Source organism: Castor canadensis, chromosome 19 (assembly GCF_047511655.1).
Source record: "Castor canadensis chromosome 19, mCasCan1.hap1v2, whole genome shotgun sequence".
Classification (NCBI taxonomy): Eukaryota; Metazoa; Chordata; class Mammalia; order Rodentia; family Castoridae; genus Castor; species Castor canadensis.
Window position 1 is genome coordinate 22192967 of NC_133404.1, and position 25675 is coordinate 22218641.

At 38.7% G+C, this 25675-nt stretch overlaps 1 pseudogene; it reads right to left on the reverse strand.

Annotated features, from left to right (window-relative positions):
- Positions 1 to 2262: 2262 nt before the first annotated feature.
- On the reverse strand, positions 2263 to 2633 carry LOC109691347 (small ribosomal subunit protein eS24-like; annotated as a pseudogene).
- Between the last annotated feature and the right edge of the window lie 23042 nt (positions 2634 to 25675).

A 25675-nucleotide genomic window follows, 5' to 3' on the forward strand; every position in this document is an offset into this window, starting at 1 on the left:
ATTTAGGCATTTGCCAAGTTCAAAGAATCCATTAGTAGAAAATGAAGGACAGGTATTCTGGAAACATTGTGGCCGTATTGAATTCCAGGCCATATTTTTCTCCCATCTCCTCATGGAATTCAGAAAGCAAGCAGGATGAAGAATGAAGCCTTCCACATTGAATAATGTTCATCTCACAGAAATCGGAAAAGGTAGCAAGGATGATGGGCCACTGATTGGTAGAGGGACATTTGGGGGTCCCAGGTAATAATGGTGAAATTCTGTGTTAGTCATCATTCTGTCACTGTCACAAAATACCTGAGGTAATCAACTAACCCTGAGGAAAGGTTTTTTTGGTTCACACTTTCAGAGTTTTCAGTCCATAGTCAGTTGACTCTGTTGCTTTTGGGCCTGTGATGAGGCAGCACATGGCGGCAGGAGTGTGTGGTGGAACAAAGCTACTCAGCTCATGGTGGCCAGGAAGCAAGCAGAAAGAGAGAGAAAGGTGGGAGTCCCAATGTTTTCTTTAAGGGCATATTTCTAGTGACCAAACTTCTTCCCCCTGTGACCCACCTCCTACAGGTTCCACCACGTCCCAATAGTGCCAGGGGCTGGGGACCGAGCCTTCAACACATGGCCTTTGGGGGACATTTTACATCCAAACTGTAGCACCATGGAATGGGCAGAGGAGTGCAGGCTAAAGGCTTCTGGCAATGAATTCCCATGATAGGAATGCAACAAGCACATAGAATCAACAGGAACTTGTACACTTAAGAGTGCACCACACCAGGTGAATATTATTATTTATGTGTTCTCTTAGTGTGTATTCTGTTGCAACAACAGAATACTAACAATGAATAATTTACAGAGAAAAGAAGATTATATATCTCATGGTTCTAGAGGCTGGAAGTTCAAGACTGGGTGGTTGTACCTGGCCAGGGCCTTGAGCAGTGTCAAAACATGGCAGAAGAGCAGAAGGGCAGTTTGGTGTGTGACGATAGAGAAAAGAGGTCTCAGGTTCACTTTATTACAACCCGCTCTTGCAAAACTAATCCAGTCCCACAAGAAAGGTCTCTCTCTCTCTCTCTCTATCTCTTCTGGTACTAGGGTTTGAACTCAGTGTTTTGCCACCATTAATCTCGCTTAACAACCTAATCATCTCTTACAGGGCCCATCTCCCAACACCACAATGGCAATCAAATTTCAGCATGAGTTTTGGAAGGGACAAACCATAGCATGAACGTAATTTAATAAAATGAACTTCACATGTATGTAAATAGAAAAATGAGACATGTTGAAACTAGTCCAGGAATGGGGAGGGGGAAGGAAAGGAAATGGTGGAGGGGGTGACTTCAAGTGTGATATGATATAGTTGATATATTATAAGAACTTTTGTAAACGCCACAATGTATCCCAGCACAACAATAAAAATAAATCAATAAAATAATAGAATAAAATAAAATAAACTAGTTCCTTAAGACCTTTCTTTGCCCTGATATTGTTTTTTTCACTTCTAGGTCAATGACTTCTAAATACAGTTTCAAACCCTGCCAACTCTGGCCAGGCTTCTAGCTCCTCAACCCACAATGCCCCCCAGACCTCTGCCAGCCTAGCCCAGGCCAGTACCAGTGACATGAATCACACTATCCTTAAAACCTTTCTATTTAAGACATTTTCCATTGACAGCACCCAAGTTTACAAGATTCTAATCCCTCTCTTCCTCCTATACTTGTTGCATCATTATGTCCTAGAGTTTCTGAGAATAGTCCTGAATTTAAATTTTCTTAAATTTAAACTCTATTATCTGATCTTGTATCTTGGACTGAAAAGACAAAAAGACATGGTAACTGTACCCATCAGGAAGCTGGCATGGCGGTCTGTTCTTTCCTATGCCCTTTGGGTCTGCTCTGCATTTGTAATTGGCATTGAAGTAGTTCCTGTCCTCGCTCCCAGAGTCTGTAATAATAACCCCTCCATTTCATTTTTCACAACTCTGTCAAATGGTTCCTCCAAAACTAATTCGTTTTTCTTTTTGCTCTCTCAGCAATGACAGCACGAAACCAAACAAAATACAAAACCTACCCATTGCCAACCCAGTGAATTCACTCTCCTAAATCCTTCCACCTGCTGTGTTCCCCACTGAAATCCCATCTTCCTAAAACAGTATGGCATTCATTTTGGGTTTCAGTACTTGACTTCAAGCATTTTTTTTGAAGTTTTTACAGTTTATTGATCCTCATGAAAAATCTACAAATCAATGTAGATAGAGTCTTTGTAGAACCTTTATTCTTTAGGCTTTTTGCCAGCACCAACATAGGCCTTGGCTGTCCCCCCCACCCCTGACTTTCTTCACTCTGTTTTTGCATTCCTTTGCTGCTTCCTTGCATTCTTTTGCTTTCATATGGTCTGTGTCTTACAAGTCTGTGTTTGGGCTCATTTTTCTTTACATAATCTTCATAAATCATGCCAAAGTCAGTTGTCCTTCCACCACCAAAATGAGGTCTGAAGCCAAATACAAAAATGACATCCAGTGAGATCTTGCACATTTTAGGTCGTTTTTACGGAATTTCTGTCTTAGGTACTGTTGCCTTCCCAGGGTGCAGGACATCAATGACCATTTGCTTCCTCTGAAGTAGTCCGTTGGTCATAAACTTCCTGGTCTGATAGTTACTGTTTCATTTGTGATGGTGACTGATCCTTAGGCAACCGACAAACTTCAAACATCTTAAGTGCTGCATTATTATCTTATCTCTTCAAAAGAGGTTTTGAGACCTTGGAGGATTACAGCTCTTCATCTCTTTTTGGATGACTCTAATGATGTAGCTAGATTCAGGCAAATAGCGGGTGTTCAACAACAGCAGTATTATTACTTATTATCACCATCGTCATTATTATTATTATTATTATTATTGAGACAGGGTCTCACTAGATAGCCCAGGCTGACCTGAAACTCATGATCTTCCTGTCAATCTCCTGAAGGTTGGGATTACAGCTATGTGCACCACTCTTGGCAACAATTGTTTTAAAATGGCGTTTCACTGCAGACCTTAATGTACAAAACGTATATAATTCTTCCTTCAAAGGGATGAATAATGTTATTCTTTTCCAGAACAAAAATTATCACATGGTTAAGCTTTATAAAAAAAAAAACGAAAACTGTGAAGAAGCTTGTTTTAGAATAAGAAAAGAAAAAATAATATAAAAACTTTGAGGGGGGAGTGAAGGGGTGTTTCCATTTTATATGTAAACAGTGACATCTGCTGGTGAAGATGCAGGGCTGGTATAGGGCATCTGGAGGTGGATTCAGGATTAAGAAGCGTGAATTTCACTGAGCTATTTCATCATAGCTTTTTCTTCATAGGAGAGCCCAAAGTCACTGGTGACACCCTGGGGTAGGAGCTCACACTCAATGACTATCGATGTGTTATTCTAGAAAATTATACAATTTAATTATGACAATGCATTGATAATTAAAACCATTCTGCCTTTATCAGATCATTGTCCTATTTTAAATTTTCATTACATTTTTCTTCTTTTCCCCCCCTTTTTAAAATTATCATATTTTCTTTGTACGGGGGGATTTATTGTGACAATTCTGGATAAGCTTATGTTGTACATGAGTTAGATCACACCTCCTCTCCACACCCCCCCCCGCCCACTTGTGATATATTTTTCACTTGGTAGATTCCTGCTTGGTTTCCCAAGGTAATTGCCTAAAACATCAGTCTCATCAGTTAGCAATCATGAGTTTATTTTGTTCCATAATTCTGTTTTTCTTGCGTGGTTGTAAACAATGCCATCAGAAGCTGAGGATTACTGTCCAAATGTGGAAAACACTCCTGCCTATTGAGGACTGTCTTTCCTGCCAGCCTCCACCATCGCTGAGCACAGAGGTTAAGCTCAGCTCCCCAGGGAAGGTAAATGTCAAGAGCCACACAAGCAGCACACCTCCCATTCAAAGCTCAAAGCACAACAAAGTGTTGTTTTCTTGGCCAACCTGGCTGCATAGGAGGAAGTCATGCCCCACTGTGTAGTTGGAGCCCTAAGAAAAGCTGAAAATCCTTTGCACCTCCGGTTGTAAATCTGTCATCAAGCATCTGAACCATATGTGAAAATGGGCTCCTAGAATTTGCTGCGGTTTGAAAAGAAAACCTTGGACCCCAGAATGACTATCCCAGGTTCAGAGCCCTGCAGTGACTATATTCCTGGGCTGGGTACTGCCAGGTAGGCAGCCCCAGAATTCCTTTTGTTCACATCTTGCTCCTCAGTCCTGACACTCTATAATCACACCTCTCAGTGGGTTTTGGATTCTGGTCATTCTTCCTTGACTCTCAGATCTGTCCCTATTTCTTGGACCATTTCTATTGTCATCTTCTGGTTCCACCCCAGGCACCTCACGAGACCACTGTAATTTTCTACCCACCACTCAGGCCTCCATGGATGATCTGAACTTATGATTGAATGCAGTTCTCTAAACAAGACTGCAAGGAAGATACCATTTCTTTCAAGTGGCAGATTCAGAAAAGTGGGTCTCAGATTGCAACTCACCAAATGGACACAGCTAAAATAAGAAAATAAAAGATGGAGCTAGAATTCTAACCTGCCTCTAAATAGCATCTTTTTATCTCTAATCCATGCCATGGAATTTCCCTGCTCCAAAAGCTTTGCTGATTCCTGCTTCCTACTGCATTAAACCTAAACTGTCTATACTGGGACTCAAACTTCCTCAGGAATGTCCCTTTGTTCACCTGCAGTGTCCTCTCCCTGAACTCTCCATCCCTTTCAAAGTCCTGCCCCTTCACCAATGCCACTGTGACTCCCCAAGGAGAGCTCATTCTCTTTCAAACTTTCTACACAGCACTCACCTCACAATTCTGTGTGGGAACCCATGCTTCTTAATATCCTTATACATCCTTGGCTCCTTAGAAAAGGTACCTGGCCTTTAGTCAAAAGTCACCAAGTATTTGGCTAAGTAGATTTACTGGACGGATGATGAATAATTAATGAAGCACTATCTCTTTAAGTTGTTGTCTCAGAGGATTGGTGGAGTGGCTCAAGTGGTAGATTACCTACCTAGCAAGGATATGGGCCCTGAGTTCAAACCCCAGTGCCTCCAAAAAAACCAAAAAGCTGTAATTTCAGGAAATCTATTTACTCACATAGAAATTAAAAAAACTACTTCTGATGGCACAATAAAGCAATATTTAAAATTTTTTATTATTAGCATATAATAGTTGTACATTGTGATGTTTACATATGTGCTTATAATATACCTTGGTTAGTTCACCCCCTCCATTGTTCTCCCTCTTCCTCTCTCCCCCCTTTTTAGGACAATTTCAACAGGTTTCATTATTCTATTCTCATATATGAGTACAAAAAACATCCGCCATATTCACCCTCATTCACCCTTTCCTTATGCCTTACCACCCAATGGTATCCATCCCTAGAAAACACCTGTTTTTACCTTCTTATCCTTCGTTTTTTTGAAGTGCATATTGATAGCCCAAGAAGGGTTTGCTTTGGCATTTCAGATATATATTGTATTAAAGCAATATTTTTTGAATAACAGTAATTGATTAACAAATGTGTATTAATTTACATCAATGTTTTATCTCTACCATTAGACTAGTAAATCTATAAATTTCATGAGGATAGGGACTTTGTGTTCAGTTATATCTGTCAAATAAATTTGGACCCCCTTCAATGTTTGGTTCCATAAAGTAGTTCTCATTCATCATTGGAAATCACACCAATAAATTGCTCATGAGAATCCTAGGGACACATAAACTCCCCATCATAGATTTTGGGGTTAAGACCCCTGAATCCAAGCTTGGTTCTTTTGAGTCTCAGTTTCCCCTCTGAAAATAGGGATGAGAATCCCTGAGTTGATTTGGGGAATAAATTTGATAACCTTCAGAGTATAATCAACCCAGGGCATGATCCACAGGAAGGGTTCCATTAATGCCAGCTATTGCCATTTATGCAGTGGGTATCATTCATGTCATAGGTTCAGCCTTAACCAAGAGCAATACACAGTCATTCCAGATGGTAGTTAGCTGAGACTTCCTAATGGGCACCAGGTCTTATCAAAATAGGAAAATATGGACTTGTGATGAACTCAAAGTCAATTTATAGGCAATTTTAGTAGAAAAAACCTAATTCATTGGAGCTTTTTTCTTTAGTTCTAGCATGCATGTGTCAAAAACAAAACAAACACATACAGTGAGATATTCTACTGACTTCAAGTCAAAGTCTCCATTTAATCCCTGAAAGCCCTGCTTCCCTTTGTTTTTTAGTGTTATCGTATCTTGCAGGCCGTCCCATAACAGTGTTTGAAAGGGATTGGAGTGCCCAAATACTTCAGATTGTTCCCTTTCTCCTGCCAATATATGCCATAATAGTAGAACTCAGTGGGGAGGTAGCTCTGTATCTCTGGGTGCCCAGAGTCAGGGCTTCCTAGTCACAGCATGCCAATGGCAGTCATTAGACATACCAGTGCAGGACATCCTAGGGACATGTGCTGGCACTTTATGCTCTAATGCCCAAGATGGCCTCAGTGTTGGTGTACTGTGTAGGAGCTAAGGAAGGCCATTACTTCCACGGACCTATTCTCAACAATGGCTCCTCTAGTACAGAAGATATTAGAAAGCAGAGGCCCTGTGAAGCTGAGAGTTAGGAGATGAAGCTATGAATCCCAGGAAGGACCTGGGTAAGCATTTGCACTAGCAGTGAGTTCTCTGGCCTGGGAACTGTGAGCCACAGACATCCTTAGCACTAACAGAAGCAAAGTGATTTTGAGTGGATGGACCCTGCTCTTGGTAGGCTTACTTTTTATGCTGTCAGAGCATTCAACGAATGTTCACCCCTTCCTGAAGCAAAGCCAGGGAGGACTTGTCAGGGCATCTTGATAACACTCTACCTCCCAAAGTGACCAGTGTTTAGGAACACAGCTCTAGTCAGCAATGTGAACACTGGTCATGGTGTTATTGAGTCCTTTAAAGCATGAATGCTTGGGAATTGGGGGTATAGTTCAGTGATAGAGGTTGTGTTTAACATGCTCAAGGCCCTGGGTTCAATCTCCAGGACTCCCTAAAAGCATGAATGCCTTAGGAAATATGTACTCATACCTGTATGCATACAACTGGCACATATACTGAATATACATGTACTACCTTACATTTAATCTTAGTCATTGTAGAGCTCCATTACAATAGCATGGAGCTTTGTTTAGGCAATTTCTTTTCTAACATGACAGCTCCATTTTACTTTTTTCTCTGTATAGTGTTGATGGTTATTGTTGTGGACCAAATGTTTGTGACCCTACAAAACTCGTATGTTGAAATCCTAAGCTCCAATGTGAAGGTATTAGGAAGTGGGGGCTTTGGGGAGGAGATCAGGACATCATAATGAAGCCCACATGAAGAGAATAGCATCCCTATAAAAGAAGTCTGGAGAGCTATCTCACTCTCTTCCCTCAACATGTGAGGCTGTCTGCAACCCAGAAGATGGTGCTTATCAAAACACAATTGGCTGGCATCCTGACCTTAGACTTCAGAACTGAGAAAGTGATGTCTTATGTGGATAAGCCTCCAGTCTGTGGTATTCTGTTATAGTAGCCAAAACTGATGAAGGCAGTGATATTACCAAAGATGACAAAATGCCACACAGTATGTGCTGATCGCTCAGAGTTCCTTCATTGCCAGATATAGAAATGACTTTTTCAAATTCCAGCTATACTCCTCCCAAACCTTGACTGAGGAAATGAATCATTATCACTGACTGCAAAACTGGCTGTTATTCTTCAGCAGTGACAAACAGGATCAGTAGACCTCCTCCCCTGCAGGCCTCATGCTCACTTCTGTCATCCTAGCTGCCTGGGGGCCCTTCAGACCCTCTCTTCAAAGAAAGAGCTTGAAACAGACAGGTCTAGGAAGCTCCTTAAACTTTCACGAGGAGTAACTTTTCCATTTCCTTGAATGTTTGGGCTATTGCGTTCCTCCCCTACCCCACCTCAGTAGCAAATCTTATTATAGCTAGGAAAGGAATTAGGAGCAGAGAACATAGCAGTGGCAGGTTCAAGAGGAGCTAGCCCAGCCATTTCAAGGTCACTGCTATAGAAAACTCACCTGGGGGAGGCTTAGCCCCACCACCAGACACCTGTTCCAGCCCTGTTCAGTGAAGCCTCAACAAGACTTCATCTTCCTTTACAGAGAAGCAGCCATGGGAGTTCCGTGGAAGGCTCTGCTGGTATGCCAATGAATGGCGTGTCCATTTGTGGATATTAAATTTCAAGAAAGTAAACAAGAACTGACTCCAATAATGACTGCCATCTTTCTTTCTTTAATAAGATAAGAAAGAATAAAATCGCCACCATGTTTGTAAGTCTCAGTTCCATGGGAATTTGGCACTCTTCAACCAGTTAATTCAGTCAAAGGCATTGTAGTGACAGTATGCATGCGTTGAAAGGCTGTCGGCACTTGAGGAGCTTTCTGATGGGTGTGTGTGCCTCCCTCTCTCACCTCGAGGGAGGTTCTTTAGTACACGCAACGTGAAGTGTGTTCTACCTGGCTTCTTTGCCTGTTCCGCCCCCAAAGAGGAAGCTATTTCTCTAAAGCTGCTTCTCAGAATTTTGTAATGCAGAGTAAGAGAACAGAAATATGACACTTGAGGAGCAACATAAGGAGAAAAGGACTTTAAAAAAAAAAAAAAACTGACCAACAGTGGAAAGAGAGCTGGGATATGGCTCAGTGATTGAATACCTGTTTAGCACAGGCAAAGTGCTTGCTCAATCCCCAGCACCTCAAAAAGAAAAACAAAAAGTGGAGAGAGAAAACAGTCACTCCACAGAGGGGTGGTGATGGGGGCTGGCTGACAATCAGAGCACGCAATAAAAAAAGAAAAGGGTGGGTTTCTGTGCATTGGTAGATTGGGTCTTTCATACTTTTCAGAAGACACAGGTTGGCATTTCTTCGGAACTTCATGTTTGTTGTTATAACTGCTACTCTAAATATGACTCCTTAGAAATACAGAACCTTATACGTCTTAAGCTACAAGTTTTCTCATTTCTAGTCCAGAGCCCAGAGAAGTAAAATCCTTGCCCACAAAATGCACCATATTGCCTCTGAATACAATGTAAATTCTACTACCCCATGCTAAAAATATGCTTATTCCCAAACACACACATCCCTCTTTCCCACATGCCATGCCTCTGTAATGCTTACTAAGAAGAGTAAAACTTCACCTTATCTTTTCAATAGAAAGAATTTAAACTTCCAAAGTGAACGTATCCCACCACCACAGAAAACATTCCCCAAATAAAGTTCTAGGGAGGAAGCCAGGACCCATGCACAAAGTTAAAAGCAGAATCTTTGCTTCAGGATACAAGCTGTGTAGTTTATTATTTTTTTTTTATTATTCATATGTGCATACAAGGCTTGGGTCATTTCTCCCCCCTGCCCCCACCCCCTCCCTTACCACCCCCCACTCCCCTCCCTCTCCCCCCATCCCCTCAATACCCAGCAGAAACTATTTTGCCCTTATTTCTAATTTTGTTGTAGAGAGAGTATAAGCAATCCCTGTATAGCTATCCTTATCTCAACCAGCAAAACCCCTTGTTCCTTCCTATTATAGCTGTGTAGTTTAAAAAAGAAAAAAAGACAGATAAGTCGATATTTAAAGGTCCATGTGGCTGAGTAGAACGTGCATTCTATCCAATAGATGGCAGTAGCCACTTAAGGTTTCTTTCTTTAAATAAGCACCTAGAAGTCAGATGTTCAGAAGAAAAAAGAAACAATAAAATGAGATGTAAAAAAATCTTTTATCCTCATCAAAACCAAGTCATCCATCCCTCTTGAAGTGACATACAACAAAAGCAATAAAAAAGTTCCACCAACTAAGAACTTTTGGAGAAATCAATCAACAACTCACTAATAATATGTTACTGATTACAAGTTATAACTAAGATTACTTTATGTGTGTGTGTGTGTTGGTTTTGGGTGTTGGGAATTAAACCCAAGGCCTTGCACATGGTAGCCAAGCACTCTTATCATTAGGCCACATTCCCAGCTGATAATTTGGGGTTTTTTATGTTCTTTTTTCTTTTATTATTCATATGTGCATACAAGGCTTGGGTCATTTCTCCCCCCTGCCCCCACCCCCTCCCCTGCCACCCACTCCGCCCCTTCCCTCTCCCCCCCAATCCCTCAATACCCAGCAGAAACTATTTTGCCCTTATTTCTAATTTTGTTGTAGAGAGAGTATAAGCAATAATAGGAAGGAACAAGGGGTTTTGCTGGTTGAGATAAGGATAGCTATACAGGGCATTGACTCACATTGATTTCCTGTGCGTGGGTGTTACCTTCTAGGTTAATTCTTTTTGATCTAACCTTTTCTCTAGTTCCTGGTCCCCTTTTCCTATTGGCCTCAGTTGCTTTTAAGGTATCTGCTTTACTTTCTCTGCATTTAGGGCAACAAATGCTAGCTAGTTTTTTAGGTGTCTTACCTATCCTCACCCATCCCTTGTGTGCTCTCGCTTTTATCATGTGCTCAAAGTCCAATCCCATTGTTGTGTTTGCCCTTGATCTAATGTCCACATATGAGGGAGAACATACGATTTTTGGTCTTTTGGGACAGGCTAACCTCACTCAGAATGATGTTCTCCAATTCCATCCATTTACCAGCGAATGATAACATTTCGTTCTTCTTCATGGCTGCATAAAATTCCATTGTGTATAGATACCACATTTTCTTAATCCATTCGTCAGTAGTGGGGCACCTTGACTGTTTCCATAACTTGGCTATTGTGAATAGTGCCGCAATAAACATGGGTGTGCAGGTGCCTCTGGAGTAACCTGTGTCACAGTCTTTTGGGTATATCCCCAAGAGTGGTATTGCTGGATCAAATGGTAGATCTATGTTTAGATTTTTAAGGAGCCTCCAAATTTTTTTCCAGAGTGATTGTACTAGTTTACATTCCCACCAACAGTGTAAGAGGGTTCCTTTTTCCCCGAATCCTTGCCAACACTTGTTGTTGGTGGTGTTGCTGATGATGGCTATTCTAACAGGGGTGAGGTGGAATCTTAGTGTGGTTTTAATTTGCATTTCCTTTATTGCTAGAGATGGTGAGCATTTTTTCATGTGTTTTTTGGCCATTTGAATTTCTTCTTTTGAGAAAGTTCTTTTAGTTCACTTGCCCATTTCTTTATTGGTTCATTAGTTTTCGGAGAATTTAGTTTTTTAAGTTCCCTATATATTCTGGTTATCAGTCCTTTGATGTATAGCTGGCAAATATTTTCTCCCACTTTGTGGGTGTTCTCTTCAGTTTAGAGACCATTTCTTTTGATGAACAGAAGCTTTTTAGTTTTATGAAGTCCCATTTATCTATGCTATCTCTTAGTTGCTGTGCTGCTGGGGTTTTGTTGAGAAAGTTCTTACCTATACCTACTAATTCCAGAGTATTTCCTACTCTTTCCTGTATCAACTTTAGAGTTTGTGGTCTGATATTAAGATCCTTGATCCATTTTGAGTTAATCTTGGTATAGGGTGATATACATGGATCTAGTTTCAGTTTTTTGCAGACTGCTAACCAGTTTTCCCAGCAGTTTTTGTTGAAGAGGCTACTATTTCTCCATCGTATATTTTTAGCTCCTTTGTCAAAGATAAGTTGCTCATAGTTGTGTGGCTTCATATCTGGGTCCTCTATTCTGTTCCACTGGTCTTCATGTCTGTTTTTGTGCCAGTACCATGCTGTTTTTATTGCTACTGCTTTGTAATATAGTTTGAAGTCAGGTATTGTGATACCTCCAGCATTGTTCTTTTGACTGAGTATTGCCTTGGCTATTCGTGGCTTCCTGTGTTTCCATAGAAATTTCACGGTAGATTTTTGATCTCTTTAATGAATGTCATTGGAATTTTGATGGGAATTGCATTAAACATGTAGATTACTTTGGGGAGTATCGACATTTTTACTATGTTGATTCTACCAATCCACGAGCATGGGAGATTTCTCCACTTTCTATAGTCTTCCTCAATCACTTTCTTCAGGACTGTATAGTTTTCCTTGTAGAGGTCTTTCACATCTTTTGTTAGGTTTACACCTAGGTATTTGATTTTGTTTGAGGCTATTGTAAATGGAATTGTTATCATACATTCTTTTTTCAGTTTGCTCATTGTTAGTGTATAGAAATGCTAATGATTTTTCTATGTTGATTTTACATCCTGCTACCTTGCTATAGCTACTGATGATGTCTAGAAGCTTCTGAGTAGAGTTTTTTGAGTCTTTAAGGTATAGGAGCATGTCGTCTGCAAATAGGGATATTTTGACAGTTTCTTTACCTATTTGTATTCCTTTTATTCCTTCTTCTTGCCTAATTGCTCTGGCTAGGAATTCCAGTACTATGTTGAATAGGAGTGGAGATAGTGGGCATCCTTGTCTCATTCCTGATTTTAGAGGGAATGGTTTCAGTTTTTCTCCATTAAATATAATGCTGGCTGTAGGTTTGTCATATATAGCTTTTATAATGTTGAGGAACTTTCCTTCTATTCCTAGTTTTCTTAGAGCTTTTATCATGAAATGATGTTGGATCTTATCAAAGGCTTTTTCTGCATCTATTGAGATGATCAAATGGTTTTTGTCTTTGCTTCTGTTAATGTGGTTTATTACGTTTATTGATTTTCGTATGTTGAACCACCCCTGCATCCCTGGGATGAAGCCTTCTTGGTCGTGGTGAATAATCTTTTTGATGTGTTGTTGAATTCGGTTTGCCATTACTTTATTGAGGATTTTTGCATCAATGTTCATTAAGGAGATTGGCCTATAGTTCTCCTTTTTGGAGGTGTCTTTGCCTGGTTTTGGGATAAGTGTAATACTGGCTTCATGAAATGTGTTTGGCGGTTTTCCTTCCCTTTCTATTTTGTGGAACAGTTTAAGGAGGGTTGGTATCAGTTCTTCTTTAAAGTTCTGATAGAATTCAGCAGAATATCCATCAGGTCCTGGACTTTTCTTTTTGGGGAGACTCTTGATTGCTGCTTCAATTTCATTTTGTGTTATAGCTCTATTCAGGTGATTAATTTCCTCTTGGTTCAGTTTTGGATGGTCATATGTATCTAGAAATCTGTCCATTTCTTTTAGATTTTCAAATTTATTTGAATATAGGTTCTCAAAGTAGTCTCTGATGATTTCCTGGACTTCCATGGTGTTTGTTATTATCTCCCCTTTTGCATTCCTGATTCTACTAATTTGGGTTTTTTCTCTCCTCATTTTAGTCAGGTTTGCCAGGGGTCTGTTGATCTTGTTTATTTTTTCAAAGAACCAACGTTTTGTTTCATTAATTCTTTGTATGGTTTTTTTGGTTTCTATTTCATTGATTTCAGCTCTTATTTTTATTATTTCTCTCCTTCTATTTGTTTTGGGATTTGCTTGTTCTTGTTTTTCTAGGAGTTTGAGATGTATCATTAGGTCATTGATTTGGGATCTTTCAATCTTTTTAATATATGCAGTCATGGCTATAAACTTTCCTCTCAGGAATGCCTTAGCTGTGTCCCATAGGTTCTGGTAGGTTGTGTTTTCATTTTCATTGACTTTCCAGGAAATTTTTAATTTCCTCCTTTATTTCATCGATGATCCATTCTTCATTAAGTAATGAGTTATTTAGTTTCCAGCTGTTTGCATGTTTTTTGTCTTTACTTTTGTTGTTGAGTTCTACTTTTACTGCATTGTGATCAGATAGTATGCACGGTATAATTTCTATTTTCTTATATTTTCTGAGACTTGCTTTGTGCCCTAGGATATGATCTATTTTGGAGAAGGTTCCATGGGCTGCTGAGAAGAATGCATATTGTGTAGAAGTTGGATGAAATGTTCTGTAGACATCAACTAGGTCCATTTGATCTATTGCATATTTTAGATCTTGGATTTCTTTATTGAGTTTTTGTTTGGATGACCTATCTATTGAAGATAATGGGGTGTTAAAGTCTCCCACAACCACTGTGTTGGCGTTTATATATGCTTTTAGGTCTTTCAGGGTATGTTTGATGAAATTGGGTGTGTTGACATTGGGTGCATACAGGTTGATAATTATTATTTCCTTTTGTTCTATTTCCCCTTTTATTAGTATGGAATGTCCTTCTTTATCTCATTTGATCAATGTAGGTTTGAAGTCTACTTTGTCAGAGATAAGTATTGCTACTCCTGCCTGTTTTTGGGGGGCCATTGGCTTGGTAAATCTTCTTCCAGGCTTTCATCCTTAGCCTATGCTTATTTCTGTTGGTGAGATGGGTCTCCTGTAAGCAACAAATGGTTGGATCTTTCTTTTTAATCCATTTCATCAACTGGTGCCTTTTGATGGGTGAATTAAGTCCATTAACATTAAGTTAGTACTGATAGGTATGTGGTGATTCCTGCCATTTAGTTGTCTTAGTTGTTTGAAGGTTTGATTGTGTGTACCTAAGTTGATGTTACTCTCTACTGTCTTGCTTTTTCTTTTCCTGTGGTGTGGTGCTGCCTGTCTTTTCATGGTTAAGTTGGGTTTCACTTTCTGTGTGAAGAATACCTTGAAGAATCCTTTGTAGTGGTGGCTTTGTGGTCACATAGTGTTTTAGTTTCTGCTTATCATGGAAGACTTTTATTGCTCCATCTATTTTGAATGATAGTTTTGCTGGGTGGAGTATCCTGGGGTTGAAGTTATTTTCATTCAGTGCCTGGAAGATCTCACTCCATGCTCTTCTTGCTTTTAATGTTTCTGTTGAGAAGTCTGCTGTAGTTTTGATGGGTTTACCTTTGTATGTTACTTGTTTTTTCTCTTTTATGGCCTTCAATATTCTTTCCTTAGTTTCTGAACTTGTTTTAATGATGATATGTCGTGGGGTAGTTCTATTTTGATCTGGTCCGTTTGGTGTCCTGGAGGCCTCTTGCATCTGTATGGGTATATCTTATTCTAGATTTGGGAAATTTTCCATTATTATTTTGTTAAATATATTATGCATTCCCTTCGCTTGCACCTCTTCTCCTTCTTCGATGCCCATGATTCTCAAGTTTGGTCTTTTGATGGAGTCAGTGAGTTCTTGCATTTTCTTTTCACAGGTCTTGAGTTGTTTAATTAATAGTTCTTAGGTTTTTCCTTTAATTACCATTTCATCTTCAAGTTCTGAGATTCTGTCTTCTGTTTGTTCTATTCTGCTAGATTGGCCTTCCATTTTGTTTTGTAGTTCTGTTTTGTTCTTTTTTCTGAGATTTTCCATATCCTGGCTGTTTTCCTCTTTAATGTTGTCTATTTTTGTCCTGAGTTCATTTATCCATTTATTCATCGTGTTCTCTCTTTCACTTTGGTGTTTATACAGTGCTTCTATGGTTTCCTTTATTTCTTCTTTTGTTTTTTCAAATTCTCTATTTTTGTCGTCTTGGAATTTCTTGAGTGTCTCCTGAACATTTTGGTTGACCTTATCCAGTATCATCTCTATAAAATTCTCATTGAGTTCCTGTAGTATGTCTTCTTTTAAATTATTCTTGTGGGCTTCATTGGTTCCTTTGGCATAGTTTATCTTCATTTTGTTGGAGTCTGAATCTGAGTACCTGTTTTCTTCATTCCCCTCTGGTTCCTGTACTAATTTTTTGCTGTGGGGAAACTGGTTTCCCTGTTTTTTCTGTCTTCCGGTCATTGTCTTTGGTGGTGTTACTGTCCCTGTACTGTGTGCAATTAAGTATTTTCTATCTTGTAATAATAACAATGGTAATATTTAGAATGGAAGGGTGAGCTGAGATGGAAAGCAAGAAGTTATAGAAATGAGAAAAACAAATACACAGACTGGAGGGAGAAAACAGAACAAGGTGTCAGACAAGATGATTTCAAATGCATAAACAGGGAGCTTTAGTGTACTAATTGACAGTAAGCTGAACAGACATTAGAGAGACAGAGAGACGATTGAAAATCAAAAATAAAAAAAAGGTAAGAATAAAAATAAAAAATAAGTATAATAATGTATAAGTAATACATTTATAAAAATGTATTAAAATAAAATAAAAAAATAGAAAATTAAAAAAACCCAAAAAACCAAAAAACCAAAAAACCTCCAAGTTCAAATGTAGTGAAGTCTCAGTCTCCAGTCCTGGAGATGGTGTAGTTCTGTAGTTGTCTCATCAAAGGGGATGCATAAAGAAGAACAAAACTACACACACACACGCACAAAAAAAAAAAACCCACCAAGTGTCCCAAGTTCAAATGCAATACAGTTTCAGTAAGTTTTTCAGCTTGCAGGTGTAATTCAGCTGTTCTCTCATCAAAGGTAGGGAGACAAAGAAAAAAAAAGAGTCTGGAGACAGTTCTGAGAATGGTATCTGCAACTGTGGCTTGCCTGCCTGCTGCTGTCAGCCTGCTGTTGCTGGAGGCATTATTTATGCAGATCTCTGGGGTGAGCTTTGCACTCACCTGGCCCTGCAGGCTTCGTTTGCTCAGATTTCTCCTGTGCGTGAGCCTCTGCTACAAGCTTTCCCCTTTCCAAGCACTGGGAAAGGTGACACTGCACCCGTGCTCTCAGACCTGCGTGTTTATTTACAGTTCATGTGGGAGGTGGGTCTTCCCCCCTCTCCTGTGCAGTTCTCCTCCCACCTCCACTTTCACAAGCTTTCCTGCTTCTGATTACTGGGCAGAGCTGCTGCTCCTACCAGCCGCCATGTTTGTTTACAGTTCACATGGAAAGTGGGTCTTCCCTCCTCTCCTGTGGAGTTTTCCTCCCTCTGCCACTCTCATAAGCTTTCTCGTTCCTGGTTGCTGGGCGTGTGCCTCTGCTCCTGCCAGAGGGTCTCCGGCCCGCCCGGCTTGTTTATTTACAGTCCCGGGAAGGATTCCTTTCCCCCAATCTTCGGCACTCAGTGTGCCCCACCCTCTTTCCTGCGTGTCTTATTTGTTCTTATTCTTTATTACTCAGTTTCTCTTTTTTTCCCCGGGTGGTGGTCAGTCTGTCCAGGGGGCTATGCTGCTGTGGCCCAGGCTTTTCTGTGGGAGTACTGTGGTACCACAAAGCTCACCTGGTTCGCATCTTCCCAAGCTGTCTGGGCGCTGGCAACTGGTGGCCCAGGGGCCCTCCTGGTTTTTCCGTTTAACGTGAAGTGGAGATTCTCTGCACCGGTTGGAGGTGTGGAGGGGTCAAAGTTATGCCTCTTCTCAGTGATTATGCCTGCAAAATGTGTCTCCAGCATCTCTCCAAGATTTCACTATAGGAGGCTCGCTTTCTGCTTCCTCCCTCTAGCCACCATCTTGGAATTCCTCTGGTGATCTTTTTGAAATAATTTAATGACAAGATTTCACCCTAGTCCAGTTAAATCAGGATTTTTTTTTTCATTTTTCTTTTATTAGTCATATGTGCATACAAGGCTTGGTTCATTTCTCCCCCCTGCCCCCACCCCCTCCCTTACCATCCACTCCACCCCCTCCCGCTCCCCCCCTCAATACCCAGCAGAAACTATTTTGCCCTTATCTCTAATTTTGTTGTAGAGAGAGTATAAGCAATAATAGGAAGGAACAAGGGGTTTTGCTGGTTGAGATAAGGATAGCTATACAGGGCATTGACTCACATTGATTTCCTGTGCGTGGGTGTTACCTTCTAGGTTAATTCTTTTTGATCTAACCTTTTCTCTAGTTCCTGGTCCCCTTCTCCTATTGGCCTCAGTTGCTTTAAGGTACCTGCTTTAGTTTCTCTGCATTAAGGGCAACGAATGCTAGCTAATTTTTTAGGTGTCTTACCTATCCTCACCCATCCCTTGTGTGCTCTCGCTTTTATCATGTGCTCATAGTCCAATCCCCTTGTTGTGTTTGCCCTTGATCTAATGTCCACATATGAGGGAGAACATACGATTTTTGGTCTTTTGAGCCAGGCTAACCTCACTCAGAATGATGTTCTCCAATTCCATCCATTTACCAGCGAATGATAACATTTCGTTCTTCTTCATGGCTGCATAAAATTCCATTGTGTATAGATACCACATTTTCTTAATCCATTCGTCAGTGCTGGGGCATCTTGGCTGTTTCCATAACTTGGCTATTGTGAATAGTGCCGCAATAAACATGGATGTGCAGGTGCCTCTGGAGTAACAGTCTTTTGGGTATATCCCCAAGAGTGGTATTGCTGGATCAAATGGTAGATCGATGTCCAGCTTTTTAAGTAGCCTCCAAATTTTTTTCCAGAGTGGTTGTACTAGTCTACATTCCCACCAACAGTGTAAGAGGGTTCCTTTTTCCCCGCATCCTCGCCAACACCTGTTGTTGGTGGTGTTGCTGATGATGGCTATTCTAACAGGGGTGAGGTGGAATCTTAGTGTGGTTTTAATTTGCATTTCCTTTATTGCTAGAGATGGTGAACATTTTTTCATGTGTTTTCTGGCCATTTGAATTTCTTCTTTTGAGAAAGTTCTGTTTAGTTCACATGCCCATTTCTTTATTGGTTCATTAGTTTTGGGAGAATTTAGTTTTTTAAGTTCCCTGTATATTCTGGTTATCAGTCCTTTGTCTGATGTATAATTGGCAAATATTTTCTCCCACTCTGTGGGTGTTCTCTTCAGTTTAGAGAGCATTTCTTTTGATGAACAGAAGCTTTTTAGTTTTATGAGGTCCCATTTATCTATGCTATCTCTTAGTTGCTGTGCTGCTGGGGTTTCATTGAGAAAGTTCTTACCTATACCTACTAACTCCAGAGTTAAATCAGGATTTTTAAGTGGGGCCCAGGTATTGGTATTTTTTAAATGTCTCAAGATTATTCTCATATGAACCAAGAGTTCAGAACCACTAGTTTAACTCTGTGCTAATTTTTGTACTTGCAAATCAGAGGTCCAGGCTACAACTTTTATAACATCTGTTTCCTTGAAGAGCAGGTGAAATGTGAAATGGATTAGAATCTTGAGTTGACTGTAAGCATTTGATTACTCAGGTATAATGCATTTAACTTCTATTCCAAGAAATTCCATGAGTAGGCTTCTCTGGTTTGTTATAATCCACCTAGGCAGCGGAGTCTTGGGCTGCAGGTCCGCACCCGCACAATGGAATCCTCTTGGGTGCTGTGAACTCCCGGGTGGGGCAGCAATAATTTGTTTTTAATAGAAAGAGTAAAGAGGATTATTCTTCTTCTATGTTGAATTTAACTAGACTTGAGTGGTTGAATATAGTTTCAGTTTTCTACATACTAGCATTCTTGAAAGGAGAACAGAAAGAGAACCACTTTGCTAACAATTGCTCAAATACCACCTAATTCTCAAAATTTTTTGCACTTGTATTACTACAATTCTAGTTTTCAAATTCAAAAGCACTTAGAGAGTAGTGGTTCTTTCTCCTCTTGGGATTAAAAAGTCAAATATATAATGTAGTCCTAATTATATTCTAATATCCAATACCCAGTAAGATAATAAGCATATTTTTGTGATACAGAATTTAAAAATACATTTCTTAGCCTGGGAACATGGTAGAGATGGTCTGGCATGTGCAAGGCCCTGGGTTCCATCCCCACGTGGCACTGTGAAAAAAAATCAATTTTTTTCTTGTGCTCTTTTTTTTATTCTATTTTCATTCCACCTCCCCTTTATTCCCTTGGTTCTTCTGATCCACACCTTCTTCTTATCTAATATAATTCATATAATATAATGTTGAGAGGGGATACTTTGCACAAACAGACTGTATCCTGGGGTAGTCACTGCAGAGGACTCATAGAACCACCTGGATTTTTTTTAATTTTTGAGGGAAACACAGGATAGGTACTTCAGATCACTGACCAAGTGTAGGACCCTGTGTGAAACTGCCTTTCTCTCTCTCTCTCTCTCCCACTTGAGTGCAATCTTCTCAGGAATTTCCAGCTCAAGTGAATGTTTTTTAAAAACTTTTATTTTAACACAACTATTTTCTATGTTAGAATATGCTCTTTATATCTGTATTGTTTACATTTTGAAGTCAACTTATGGAGGTGTAATATGTATAAGATAAAACGCTTACTTTATTTGGACAATTTAATGAGTTTTGACTAATGGATACACCTGTGCAACTGCCTCCCCAGTCTAGATAAAGGTTATTTCCATCATGATTCTTTGTAGTTGGTTCCTGCATCACCTCTCAAGCCTCCATTCATCATTTTATGTCACTAACAATTTGTTTTGCCTTCTTGGAACTTAATGTATATGGAATACTATGTATGCAGTTTTTCATGGCCAGTTTCTTTTGCTCAGTATGTTTGGGGTGTTTTCGAGTTTTGGTTTTATTTATTTATTTTTTCTTGAGGCAGGGTTTTGCTATGCAGCCCAGGCTGACCTCTAACTCACCAACCTCCTGCTTCCACCTCCCAGGTGCTGGGGTTAGTGATGTGGGCACCATACCAGCACCATAGCATGTTTTTGAGATTCATCTATAGTATTGTGCGTATCTGGACTTGTTCTGTGGTATTCAGTAATGTTCTGTTGTATGGTTATAGTACAGTTTGTCTATTCATCACTTGAGGAACATCAAATGATTCTTTCCTTTTGCATTAAAACTTTTCACACTTATTGTCTGTCCAAATTGGCAACTCATCAGCTATCTTCCTGGGCCCAGTTGGCTGTAGTAATATATAAAACATTGCCATGTTCATTAATAGCTGTATGATGACATTCTGTGTCCCTAATTGGTCAGATCCTTGTGGGTCAGGCAAAGAACTGTAATGAGCAATTTACTTCTTTTCCATCTCACAGCCTCCAGGCACCACTGGTACATATTAGATACTCAACAAACATCTATTGACTGAAGAACTAATGGAGGATCCTGGGGCCACATAGCTGTTAGCCTCATCTTTTTCAGGTTTTAAGGCTAAGAAGGCCACAGGAATGAAACATGCTGTTATGGTTTGAATATGAAATGTGTCAAATACTTGGTTCCCCAGCTGGTGGCACTATTTTGGGAGGTGGAAGAAACTTTAGGAGGGGGGTTCCTAGCTGAAGGAAATGGGGACGGGTCTGTTAGGTGACTTGTCACTGGCTTCTTTCTGTCCCTCTCTCTTCTTCCTTTTGACCATGAAATGAACAGATCTCTGCCACACATTCCCATCACCATAATGTTCTGTTCAAGTGCATATGGACTAAATCCTCTGTAACTGTGAACAAAATGAATCCCTCCTCCCTTGTTTTTCTCGGGTGTTTATCAGAGCAACACAAAGTGTGACTAATGCACATATGCTCAGCAATCTATGGACGTATCATATAAAAGAAAGTAAGAGGCCACCATACTTGGTGTATGCATGTTCTCTCTCTCTCTCTCTCATTATTTTAGAGTAGTTTTATGTTCACAGCAAAGTTGATAGGAAAATACAGAGAGTGCTTACATACCTGTCTCCTCACTATCAGAAGATAGTGTACCACCAGAGTGCTACAAAATGTTACAACCCAGGAGCCTACATTGACACCTAAACTTTCTACTTTATATTAGAATTCACTTTTCTGTTGTGCCTTATAGTTACCTTAATAAAAGAGAAAAGGTTTATTTTGGCTGATAGTTTTAGAGACCATGATTGATTTGCCCTGCTGTTTGGGGCCAGTCATGAGGCAGCCATCATGGTGGAAGATTCCGTAAAACAAAACCACTCCTCTCATAGCCAAGAAGTAAAAGGGAGAAGGAAGGAACTTGGTTCCCATAATCTCTTTCAAGGCCATGACCCAATGACCTAAAGATCTTCCATTAGGCCTTGTTTCGTAAAGGCTCCACCACCTTCCAATAGCACCAACTGTGGGACCAAGCTGGTCCCCCAAGTGTCTTTGGGGGACACTTCAGATCCAAATGTTTGCATCTGTCATTCAAAGTTCCCTTACCTTGTCCCAGCCCACTCTAGTCTCATGTCTCACCATAGTTCCCATCCTGTGCTTCAAATACTACTTTTTTTTAGCACTCACTTAATGATAACTGAATATTTGTTTAGGCTGTACTCTGCACTTACTCTATTCTGAGGTTCATCTCAAATGATACCTTCTTAGGAGACTTCTTCTATGAGTTTTAACAGATATATAGGGGCATGTGGATACCAATGTAGTATCTCATAGAATAGTCACTGCTGTTGAGTGTTCACTGTGCTCTGCTTATTTGCCCCCTCTACCCTTCCAGCCTTGTCAATGACTAATTGTTTTACTATCTCTATCATTTTACCCTTTCTAGAATGTCATATACCTGGGATCATATAATATGTAGCCTTTTATATTATCTTCTTCACTTAGCAATATGCATTTAAGCTTCCTCCATAGCTTTTCATGGTTTGAAAGCTAATTTCCTTTCTGCAATGAGTAATATTCTATTGTCTATGTGCTTATTTACCCTTTGAGGATTACAACTTTCTTACCAATACTTGTTAATGTTTATTTTTTAAATTTCAGACAATATGGTGAGTGCAGCTTTCTCATTATTGATTTGAAGGGTTTTTTTGATGAATAAATGTCTAATGAGAATCATTTCATGTATTATTGGCAATTTATATATCTTCTTTGGAAAGGTGTGTATGTAAATCTGCTCCATATTTTTAAAAAATTATGTTTCCTTTCTATAGTTAAGCTGTGAGAGTTCTTTATATATTCTGGACACAAGGTCCTCATTAGATATATGATTTTTCAAAATAAAACCCAACTTAGTTTCTTTAGTTGCTTGTGCTTTTGTTGTATATATAAGAAACCCTTGTCAAGGTCACAAATATTTATTCCTGTATTTATTCTGAGTATTATTAATATTACATCTTCTATTTAAGTTTATGATTCATTTTGCATTAATTTTTGTATATGGAATATGATAGTGGTTTGACTTTATTCTTCTGTCTGTGTATACCCAGTTGTTTTTGTATTATTTGGTTAAAACACTATTCTTCAACTCATAAAATTTTTTGGCATGCTTGTTAAAAGTTAATTGACCTTTCAAATATAAGAGTTTATATTCCATTGGTTTATATGGCCAGCATATACTATCTTGATTACTATAGCTTTGCAAAACACTTTGAAATCAGGAAGCATAATCCTTTCAATTTTGTTTTCCTTTTTCAAAAATTTTTTTGATTATTCTGGGTCCATTGAATTTCCATATGAATTTAAACTTGCCCACTTCTTCCAAAAAAAAAAAAAGCATTTAGAATTTGATGAAGGTTGCATTGAATCTTTAGATCACTTTGGGGATGTTGCTATCTTAGCAATGGTGAGTCTTCCAAACCATGGACATGGGGTTTTTTCTCTTATTTAAGTCTGTTTTCATTTCTTTCAGTGATGTTTTGTAATTTTCAGCATACAAGTCTTGAACTTGTAAACTTCTTTGGTTAAGTTTATCCCTAATTATTTCATTGTTTTCCTAAATTCATTCTCATATTGTTCATTGCTAATGCCTTCAGATACAATTAATTTTGGGGTATTGAGCTAGTACTCTGCAAAGTTGCTGAACTTGTTTGTAAATTCTAGTAATTTTATTATTGCTAGTCCTCAGACTTTTCTGTATCTGATGGTTTCCATGTCATCTGGAATAGAAATAGTTTTATTTCATCCTGAATACTCTTGATGCAGTTTATTTATTTCTTTCCTTGCCTAATTATCTAGGTTAGGACCTCCAATACCATGTTGAATAGAATAGAGTAAATATCCCAGTTTTGTTCATGCTTTTAAGTGAAAGCATTCTGTCTTTCACCATTAAATATATCATTCCCTTTATTAGAGAGAGAAGTTTGCATTTTATTTCTTGTTTTGTTGAGTGTTTTTTCAAGAAAGGCTGTGGATTTTGTCAAATGCTTTTTCTGAGTATAATCAAATTATTATGTGGAGTTTTTTTATCCTTTAGTCTATTAATATGGTACATTATATTGATTGACTTTTGAATATTAAAGCATCATTACATTCTGGACAAAATCCCACTTAGCCATAATGGGTCATCTTTTTTATATATTCTGGATCTGAAATTCTAATATTTTACTCAAAATTTTTATGTCAATATTCACAGTAGATATTGGTTTGTAGGTTTCTTGTGTTGCCTTTGTCTAGTGTTTGTATCAAGATAATATTGTCCTTATATATTGGTGAAATTCCTTCCTTTTCTGTGTTTTTTTTTTTTTTGTAAGAATATGTAAAGGATTGTTGTTCTTTAAATAGCTAGTGGTATTTGCCAGTGAAGCCATCTGCCTGGGCTTTTCTTTATGAAAAGTTTTTATTTTATTAATTCAATTTACTTACTTTTAAATAGGTTTGTTTATATTTTCCATATCTTTCTGAGACAGGTTTGATAGTCATGCCTTCTAGGGATTTTTTCATTTATCTAGGATCTAATGTGTTGTCAAACAGCTTTTTTTCAGTGTACATTACTGTGGTATTCACACATGAATACATGATGCACTGATCAGATTGAGCCCTTCTTTTGTGCTCTCTTTTCTCACATTCCCCCAATTTTTTCAACAGCTTTCAGTGGGTTTCTTTGTGTGTATTTGTATTGTCCCACTCCCCGCCTGTCATTCTTTTTCCCTCTTCCCCCTCTCCCGACCAGCTAGTCCCCAAATCACAGTCATGTGTTTATACTATTTCCTTATGAGCTTTTTATTTCTATGAGGTTGGTTTCTGACTTTAAAATTGGTTTGCCAATTGTGTTTGTTTCACAACATTGTTAAAATGTTTCATTTCCTTGTTAATATTTGGCCTAGATTTCTATCTATTGTTGAAAGTGGAATATTAATTCTCAAACTATTGTTTACTTATCCACTTTTTATTTTTATAAGTTATGCTTTGTTTTGTTATTGAGCACATATATTTTTTGAGTTTCTTATTAGCTACATCTATATTCATTATTGTGTATCTTCCTGAAGGATTGCCACTTTGTCATTGTCCTGTGTCCTTAGTAACAAATATGATATAAAGTCTGTATTCCTGATGTTAATATAGATACCGCAGCTCTATTTTGATTCTTATGTGCATCATGTTTTTTTCATCCTCTTACTTTCAATCTATTACCTTTTAAAATCTAAAATGTGTTTCTTATAAGCAGTATAGAAGTGGATATTTTTCCTTTCTTTTGCCATTAATATCAATGCCATTGCCATTAATATCAATACTGGCAAGATTTATGTTTGCTACTTTGCTATTTATTTCCTATATGTTTTAAGAGGTTTTTTTGTTCCTGTATTCTACATTTTTCTTTCTTTCTTTCTTTCTTTCTTTCTTTCTTTCTTTCTTTTTTCTTTCTTTCTTTCTTTCTTTCTTTCTTTCTTTCTTTCTTTTTCTCTCTCTCTCTCTCTTTCTTTTTCCAGTACTGGGGTTTGAACTCAGGGCCTATACTTTGAGCCATTCCACCAGCCCTTTTTTTGTGAAAGGTTTTTTTTTCAAAATAGGGTCTCTCAAACTATTTGCCTGAGCTGGCTTTGAACTGCAATCCTCCTGATATCTCTGCCTCTTGAGTAACTAGGATTACAGGCTTGAGTGCCTAGCAATATCTTTCCTTATGTTGATATATTTTCTTTCTTTCTTTCTTTTTTAATTTTGCTGTACTAGGGTTTGAACTCAATGCCTCATACTTGCTAGCAGGCATTCTACTGCATGAGCCATTCCTCCAGCCCTATTACTATATTTGTGTACTATTTTAATTTCTTTATTACTCCTTTTACTATGAATGTTTGTTTAATAACATAATTTAAACAATCTCTTTTGGATTAAACCAACTTAATTTCAATATTATGCACAAACTTCATTTCAAAATAACTT